Below are 10,700 nucleotides of genomic sequence, written 5' to 3'. Positions count from 1 at the left end.
AATAGTGTAATAAAATATATAATAACAACAAAAATTGACGTCCGCGGTGAATTTTGTGACAGAAAGGCACCGAATGTTGTGAGAAAAATAAAATTGACGTTGGAAAATTGATATCAATTTCATACATACAATAACGAATAATAAATTAATTGATAAAAATAACATATTACATGGAGAAAACAGAACGAGAGTGAGAAAAAATGGTTGAGATGAAATTAAGGTGAGTGAGCAAATATGTGAATAAGGAAAAGATAAAAAAATAATAATAAAATCTTGATTTATTTAAAAAAGAGGATACTAAAATTTAATAAATAATTTAAAAATAAAAAAAATATTAAAAAAACTATAAGCTAAAGTCTTAAAAAATATTAAAACATACTAAAAACCTGTTTGTCCAATAGTTAAATAAGTCTTTCAATTAGTAAAAAAAAAAATTAAAAGTTGAGATGACTTATAGAATATTTCCCTTTAAAAATGAATTGGAAGAAATAAATTACCCTCTTTTAACGAAATGATGGATCTAACAAAAAAAAAGAAGCTTATACTCATAAAATTTGAAGATGGAAAATCATCCTAAAATATGTCGAAGTGAATTCAATATTCCTAATGCTGCATGAGGTCAATTTGCAAGAATGTGTATCAAGGTTGATCTTACAAAACTTGTTATAGGAAAAGTATAGATGAAAATACTTTAGGACAAAGTAGAATTTGAATATTTTTCACATAATATGCTACATATGTTATTGTCACGGCCATGCCACTTGAAAAAAAAAACTATCATTAGGTTGAAACTACTCTAGTGACGTGGAATGAAAGTTTAACCCAAAAAATATGGAAGAGTACAAAATGTTATCAACATAAAAAATACTTAAAATCATGTCAAATCAATGAATGTTACATATGTTATAATTATAAAGAATTTAATGGGAATGTTACATAAGGATTGGTTAGTTTGAAGAAAATAAAAAGTAACAATAGAAATGAGCATAAACCTAAAGATATAACGGTTTGTCAAAAACCAATGAGAATAAAATAACTAGGACAATCATTGAAAGTTAATGAAATACGAATTTTGAAAGTATTGAATAAAGGTAATAGCCAAAAGAACATAAATGGAAAAAGTATCTCTTGGGGCTCAATAAGACTATTCTCGTGGTAGTTTTTTCATTACAAAGTTGACCCGCGTGAGATCATTAAATAAACGAATCTAAATGAAAATTTCTTTATTCGAAACCGTACAACAACTAGTTGCAATTGTAATAATTAATGAGAGGCCCTAAGATAAACTTTAGTGATGTAGTTACAACTAACTTGCATGTGATGCATGAAAATCACACTCACCCTCCCCGATGCTGACAACATTATATGTAGAAGATAACCTTTAACAAAGCTATAATAAATGATGTAGTTTTAACCTTTAGCAAAGCTTGTGTGAGCTTCAAAAAAAACTTATTCCCTTATATGTAGAGGATAACAAGTTAACTTTCATAGAGTTGGGAGAAAGCTAAAAGGAAGATGACATAAAGATAATGATGACACTCCTTTGAAGATAACATTTGAGGATGCATTGCGATACTTATATTATGGATTAGGTCATACTTTATCACTTGTTTTTATTTCATCATAAGAAATTTACAATTTTTCTATTTTTTCTTAAAACATTTAAGGGAGCTTTGAGTAGTCAAACTAAATGTCAAGTTCAGTAACTTATGCATATATGTAAGTTATCTTTGCTAATTTATGAATGAAACATATGTAGTTTTCTCTAAGGTTGGTATACTTGAATGTTTACTATTTGATAATTCATAAGGCACCCTAAAATCATTTGGATTTTTTACTTCTCATTCTAATTTTACTTATTTGATGGTTGGTAGTTTCTTTTGAGTGATCATAGTCAAACTTAGCCTTTTGAATATTACATGGTTTGATAATTAACTATATATGCGAGCCTAACATACACAATTGATGTTTCTTTGTAGTGTCATTTGACTTATTTTCAAAACTCCATAAATTGAGTAAGTTTGGTGGAATTTTACATATTTCTAAAGTTAATGAATGAAGTTTTTCTTTGAATCATTTTATAGCCTTTCTAGATATGATGGAGAAATCTCAGATAATGGACATTGACTCCAGAAACGATCATCTCACCTAATTTCATGAATACATGGGATGCTCTTTTGTTAAGAAAAAAATTAACATGAATGTGAAAAGTAATATATAACTTTTGGATTTTTTTATAACCTATATGGATACTTTTTACAAATTTTCATTTGATCACAAACATATGTGGACCCTTTTTTTTATTCTTATATGAGCTCGTTTGTATTTCAAGCTATTTGGGTCTATGACTATCCAAAGGTGGTGAAGAAAGCATGTGATAGTTCTTGAGAAAATGTTTTTCATAAATTGGAGTTGATTAAGAAAGATTCAATTTGGTTCATCTAGGAGGTCTTTGGTAATATTTTTTATAGGGTACAAATGTTTAAATTCTTATCAAAGAAATTTACATAAAAATGAACTTATGTTCCTATTATAATTTGACTGCCTTGAAAAGATAGTTGGAACATGAAAGCATCAAAAAATTATTTAGTTTAATGATTTCATAAAAAGAGGTTAAATAGGAAAAGTGTAGAACAATTTTTTTCATGATTGTTTGTAGACATAAAAACAAATTTAATATTAATCATTAATAGATTTGCAAGAAACTAATTATGCTATGATTGATTAATAGAGATTATGATTGATTGAAAGAAACTACCAACCATTAATAAGAAGCAAAAACTCAAATGCCCCTAAAATAGCCTTTGCATTTTAAAATAGTAACATCAAAACATCTCAACCTTAGAGAAAATTTCATGCATTTTATTCACAAAAAACAAAGATGACAGTTTAAAGCTTGACTATTTAAAACTCCATTGATGTTCCAAAAAGAAAATAAAGAAACAATATTATGAATTTCTTATGGCGAAGTAAAAACAATATATAAAAGTCGGCTTAAACAACAATATATGACAATGCATCCCAAATGCCATCAAAGGAGTATCCACCATTATCTCCATGACATTTGCCACTTAACATTCTCTCAATTTCATGACAATTAGTTGTTGTTATCTTTGGTAAGTAAATAAGGACATTAGATTATTTTCCTCTCTCCCACCATCATTTTTGTTAAGAGTTGAAACTAAATCATTTATTCATATCCATAATGTTATTTGCATGTGAGTCAACATGATTTTCATGCATTGCATGTACATGGATTTAACTACATCACTAGAGTTTGTTTAAGGGGTTTTGCACTTGTAACCAATTATTACACTAATGAAAATAATTTCTTTTTATTACATTGGTTGACTTTGTGATGTAAAAATAATCACATGAATAAATTTATTGTGCTCAACTACGTAATTATTTTCATTTGTGTTTTCTGCTTATTTTTCTTATTTGGAACTTTCGAATTAAATATTTCATTAATCTTCAATGATTATCCTAATTATTTTGTTCTTCTTGATTTTTAACATATTGTTATCTTTAGTTTTATTCTTATTTTTACTATTACATTTTCAAACTATTAATATATGTGTAACTTTTCTATTAAATTCATAAGAATCAAATAAAATGTAACATTTATAAATTTGACATGATTTAAAGATCTTATTTATTAACGACACTTTGTCGTCTTCCATTTTCCTTGGCCAAACTTTCCATCATTGGAGTAGGTCCAATCTAATGATAATTTCTATTTTGATAGTCGCATGACATGATATGATAATAACATCACATGTGTAACATATAATATGTAAATTCCTATATTCTTTAGAAGATATTGGCTTAGACACAATTATTATTTCTTTAATTTTGAATCACATTATTTTTTATTGTTTCATTTCTCTTACGATGGACACAAATATGAGTATTTTTATGTTATGAATAAAATTACTTGCTTTTGTGGTTTTAAATTCATGCTCAAAATATCACCCATATGTTTTTTTTATTGTATATTAAAGTAGCATACAACTTACTAAAATGCTTACTAAATAGCCCTTTGATGCATGTAAAAGCAATTCACTTAAGGGCAAGCATACTCTCCACAGATACAACAATGGATTTTAAGTTTGATTATCAAACCCAAAGGAAAAGACAATTCCAAAAATAATTCAATTTCGTGAGTAACTACATAATTTGATTTTAATTGACAGTTTCAAAAAAGGTGTTCAATTGAATTACAAAAAAACAAAAAAAATAAGCAAGCAAGCAATTATAATTAGAGAAACTTGCAGATAGGAGAACCTCATATTATGATTTTGCATATACCTTTAATTCTCTGTATTTTTATTCACATAAAACCCTAAGTCAAATTTCAATTACCAATTACCGCTTAATTTCATTATTTAACCTTTGGCCATGGCCTTTTTCCCTAATTTAATTCTTAGTTGTTCATACAAGCCTTGAATAAGGGAAAAGATTAAATCACAAAGAGGTTGATTAAAGGTTATTAATCCAACTGGAAATTCATACAAACAAATTTGGTCATACATATTCAATTTCTTAATGATAAAGTTAATTACAAGCAAATGGTCACTGACAAAAAATTAACCCAACTTTATAGTGATCGGTTCTAAAATAACAATCCAAGGTCGTGGAGAAATTCTATTACTCAATAACAAGGAAATTCCCTTAAAATGAACATTGGTGGTACAAAGATATAACCAAATCACAATCTTACCTTAAGGGTTTTAGATAGCTATAGGCATACAAGAACAAGAAATAATTAAACAATGCATATAGATTAACAAAGGAGGATAAACTTTACAAGAAAAAACTCTCATGATGATCACCACGTTCTTCCTAAGTCTTAGCCTTTTCCCACGTTCAATTTTTTTTGTGCTTTCATTGGATTAACACGATCGTGCTTGAAAATGACATTGAGACCTTTTGTGAAATTAGTGTAGGGTCATGTTGCGCATAACAATACTATGTGCCGCAAGAGCCATGTTGCATTTATGGTGCAACAAGGTCGTATTGTCGTTGTGTCCTTCAAAAAATGTCCAAATGTTTTTCAAGTCATCTCTTTTTAGGTTCATTTCCTAATTATTCTATTAGGGGCTTTCATGTTAAAAAAATACTCTTATAAAATAAGTCTTTAAAAAAACTTAAACATGTTTTTTATCCTTAATAAATATTCAAGTTTTGAGTTTGTTTTCTAATAAATTTTTGTTTTACGTCGAGTCTTTAATAAAACAATAATTTTATTTTTGATCATTGATATTTTGTTTTAGTTCTTGATAAATTATCAAATTATTTGTTTGCTCCCTAGTAAATTAGTGAATTTTGTTTTAGTTCCGACTATTAAAAAATGAATTTTTTTTTATCAAGGAATAAATATAAAATTTGATAATTTATTAGGGAATAAAAAAAGCGGCAAAGATCAAAAATAAAATTATTATTTTATTAAAGATAAAAAAACATATATAATAAAAAAAATAGGTAAGAAAAAAAAATAATGCACCATCTCCCCATCCGCAAGAAATGTAACTTGCTTTTTTTATGGTAAAAAGAAAAACTAGCTAAAGACATACACTATTAGAGTGGTGTAAAACTTGGGCCTTCTATATTTTGTGTATGTAATGGTTATTTATACATCCCCATTTTACTAACAAACCTCTCTTGATTTTTTTTTTCTAACACTTACTCTTTTTTCAGAAACTTACCTTTTGAAGTTGGCTTATGAGTTAGCTTTTCCAATGGGGAGCTTGATGCTAATGGGTTCTTTTAGGATTTCTACAATCTAATGTAATAAATATCTCTCAAATAGATATATTATTGCCTACTTTTGTGCTGGTATTTTTTTTTCTCCAAAAAAAAGTTACCATTTCCATATGTTTCATTAGCCATTTATTAAAAATCGTGGCCAAATTTGTTAAAACTTAAAAACTTTGTCATGATTTTTGTGCTGACCAAAAAAATAATCATATTTTTGTAAAAACATTTACTTATCTCGAAACTTATAAAACCTTAAAATTAAGGATATTTAACCTATTTCCATTTTGATTTAAACTTAAGCAAATTAAAAAAAAAACTGAAAACAATATATTATTTGTAATTTACAATTAAATTTTCAATCTATTACCAAATCTAATGTAATAGATGTGACACCCTCTACCCAATATACATATAAATAAGAAAAACATATAAAAATATGAAATTTAATTGAACTAATTTTATCAAAATCATGTACACAAATTCATGTAATAAAGGGTCACATTCGTTTCACTATTGTCAAATAAAACTTATTGAAAACATATTTAGCTCAGAACAAGACTGTCAAAGTTTATAAAAGAAATATTGTTAAACAACGAATAAAACAAAATAAAATAACATCATGCAATTGAAATAAAAACTCATGTCTCAATGTCACATCCTATTAGAGCATTGTGTGCCAACGATCTCTAGCACGAAGTTCTTTAAAGTCATCCACCTAGTCATCTACTCCACGAACACATGGTTCGAGATCATCACAGGATCCAAACACAAACAACACACACGGAGTGATTTATCACATTTTAAAATAAAATATAGGTAAACAAAGACATAATCAAAATAAATTATAGAAGTATTTATAACATATTCAACTTAATATAATCAACGTTACTTCACCACTTTATTATTTAAAATTCATTTTTCAATAATCAATCACATTACACATGAATCACACATTCGAGTCAAGACGTAACAACACTCATCAATTTCATAATAAATAATTCATAGACATTATGTAAAAATTATACTAAGACTCAAACCTATATGTAATATTGTACCATGTCAGTGAAAAATCACACTCGAGCACTTAGGAGTACATAAGAAGACACATCACACGGTGGGTATGTCAGGTCACTCTAACTAAGTAAAATCATAAGGTGACTAGTCAGGGTTACTCTGTTTTGCGAGAATGCTTCAACCATATGAGATCAACATAAACTTAAAAGAGCACTCAAACCGAATGTCTTTACTCCCAAGGCTTAGATTTCGAAGAATCCGTTAGGACCTCACGTTCCTGATTCAGGTCTAACCCTTAAAACAATTTTTGTACGCAGATACTGCTCATGAATTATACAATACTTATGACTTCACACTCGTGTTTCAAACACGTTTAACGCATTGCTCTACAATTTAACACTTTAGGTTCCTAACTAGGAAGTCTACACTTTTCCTTTAACACTTTACGCATAAATACTTTTCTCAAGGTAAGCACCAGTTGTGTTATTGTATAATTCACAACTCACAACACAAGTAATATCACTTCAAGTATTCACCACACACTTATTCACAACCAAATTTCATGTCCTCAATTTTAGCATATCACAACGTCACAATCCATCATCACATGTTTACGTGTATCTCACAAATCAATACATATTCAATTTATCCATTACACACAATTTCATGATCTCAATATAACAATTTATCATGCTAATATAGTAAATCTTGTCCAAAATACAAACAAATTATATGAAAATGATTCTCACAACATGGAGAGTAAAACCCCTCAAACAATTTCACATAATCATATTGAAAGAATAACAATATAAGAAATATCTCAAAATAAACTCCAATTTGATCATCGAATGATCCCTACACATGTTCATTCTAACCACAATTGTGATAAACTCATTCATTGCTTCTAAGCGGGCTCACGTGTGTAGTCCGACAGTGATAGCAGAGTCTCTAGCGATTTCCTAAGATTCGTCAAGTTTTTCCCCTATTTGCTCTATTAGGATTTCCTAGCGTTAGAAAAAAAGGAGAAAAAATTAGAGCCTCCAATTCACTATCTGCGTGCGATGAGAATTTCTCCTTTAATAGACATTATTTTGAAAATCCTAATGTGGAGATGTGCGTAAATTCATTTCAAACCTGGTGTCCAAATCTCACGAAGATCCAACGGTTAATGATTCTGTGATCGTAGTTTTATTGGGATAGATTTGAGTGTATGCGAGAAAAACAAAGAGTTATGTGTGATGGACATTTCCCTTACCACAAACGTTATTCTGAAAATCCCAACGGTGGATATGTGTGGAAATAAGTTTCGAACATGATGTTCAAATTTCACGATGATCCAACGGTTAACTATTTCAAGATTGTCATTTTACTGAGATAAATTTGAGTGCATATGGGAAGAAGATAAGACTTTAGAAGAGGAAAAAGAAAAAACGGAATTAAAAGAAAGATAACACATAAAGACGTCTGATCTAATAGGTCTATGTTAATCACTAGAGTATAAGACCTATTATTTACTCTATTTTTTTAATTTTATTTTATCATCTTATAAAAAGACTTTATTTTATTTCCTATCAAATGAATAAATAAAATATTTTTTTAAGGATATATATTTATTTTATTTATCTTAAAACTATTATTTTAATTAATACAATTATTTCTTGTTATATATTTAATTATAAAATTTCATTAATTTTCTAAAATTCTATTTATTTTTAAATAATTATTTTTTTATTTGTTTTACCAAAAAATGGAATGATATAATAGACCTTTTTGAAGTTAAGATCTATGGTACAAACTACTACCACTACTAACTTGTAACTTTTGTTGCATCTTTTGTTAGATACACGTTTATAACTACGTTGACTTATTATTTCTTTCTGACTTCGTGCATTCAACTTGACATTGCATTTTTTGCTCGCAATCAATGGGGTAGACGCATACAACCTTCCCCTTTGGGTGTTGACTTGAGATAAATCTGCACAACAAAAATCATAAAATATTTTTTTTATAATATTTTCTTAATAATCTTACGATCTTTTGTACAGAAAGTATAAAAAACTAAATATATTTAAGTTCTTAAAATATAAAACATATTTAATACTTTTCTATTCAGTAAATACAAGAATTATTAAAAATATTAAAATATAATTTAAAATTATTCTTCTAACAATTTATAACTTTACATAAATAAAATGATAAAACAACCGGGCGTACCTAATTCTCTTCGTAGAGATTAGTCACCTTATGCATGCCATCCTAGAAAGATTCTTACTTTCTTAGAAGTTTTTGCATCAAGAACAAAATTATTATTTATAATTATTCGACATCTATTTGATAAATATTTAAATTTAATTTCTCTTAATGTCCCTCACCTTTAAATATAAAATTTGTATTCAAAATTAATTTTAATATCTACATATATATATATATATATATATTAATTATATTGAATGATTTAAATTAATTGATCAAAATAAATTTGATTTAACTTTTAAAAGAAACAAATTTATATCATATGTTACTTTAGTTGCGTGAATTACTATTATTTATTATTTTAATAATGTGTTTAACTATAGAAAGTAAAAATTTATTATTGGTTCGTAAGTGCTCTCATCATGCTTTGGAAAGACTCCACTCGATTAGATTGAATCCGCTGAACCTTTTGTAATAGGTAGACAAAATTTGTAAGATCCACTATCTTATAGTTTAGATCCTATTGTGTAACATGAAGAACCACCACTACATTAATAAAGTTAAAAGATATACCTTATTTTATATATATATATATATATATATATATATATATATATATATATATATATATATATATAAAATAAAAGATGTACCTCAAAATCAAAAAGTATGCTTCAGTGGAAGAAATAATCCAACCCATGGCTTGTGGCCTTCTATACCAAATATTAACTTTGCCCACTTGGAGATTAAAAATTATTTGCCATTGGGCTTTTCACCTGTGATCAAACCATGGCAATTACTTCCTGGACCTTCCTAATTACTTTTTGCACCTATTTCAGAATATATAATTCCATTCTGGAATAACCTTTCTTTACGAAAGACTATTATGGAATATAATTTTACATTCTGAAAGCTTTTAAAAAAAAATGCAAGAAACAATATTAGAGGTGATTGAAGCAATTGCCTCACTTTTCCTATTTATAGTTTTAAGTTGGCTAAAAGCCATTTTTAATCAATTATGCTTGAGTATTTTTTCACTTTAATAAATTAAATTTTAAAAGTTTCATTTTAATTTTTTATTTTTTGAAAAATTCATATTTGGTTCTTTCTTTTGTTTTCCATTAAAAATATTAGTGCTATGTCAATGTTTTAAATTTTAAAATAATTAATTATTTTAACCAGCACTATTTTAAATTAATTATTTTACAAATATTTAAATGCAAATTAATGCCTGATTCTATGTTTTTGTAATTTCACTAATTAGTAAAAAAAAAAAGTTTTCCCTATTTTAGGTGGGAAATTAGTTGTCCAATACTACATATAATCAATTGTAAAGATATGGAGTTTTAACTAAATGATAATAAAACACTGGTCGATAAAAAACTAACAAACTAATAATAATAAATAAAAAACATAGTGCATACTTTTTTTTTCATGAAACGCAGGTCCGTGTACAGATATTTTGGGGCCTAAGGCGAAAATGTTAAAGGGGTCCTTTTTTTACAAGAATTTTAAAGAGACTTAGTATATTATATAAAATATCAATTTTTATATTAATCTTCTAGCTTTGTTAGCTACAAAATCATTTATCAGAGTTTTATAATAAAGCAATTTTAACATTTCACTTTCAACTTTTTATTTTTTCTTTGATTTTTCATAACCAAATTCATACTTTCTATTTGACATTTTCTTTTGTAAATAATCAAAATAAAAAAATTAACTAAATATTAAAG

This window comes from Glycine soja, chromosome 6 (genome assembly GCF_004193775.1).
Source record: "Glycine soja cultivar W05 chromosome 6, ASM419377v2, whole genome shotgun sequence".
In the NCBI taxonomy this organism is placed as follows: Eukaryota; Viridiplantae; Streptophyta; class Magnoliopsida; order Fabales; family Fabaceae; genus Glycine; species Glycine soja.
The sequence above is the reverse complement of the archived record's forward strand: the minus strand, read 5'-3'. Positions refer to the sequence as shown.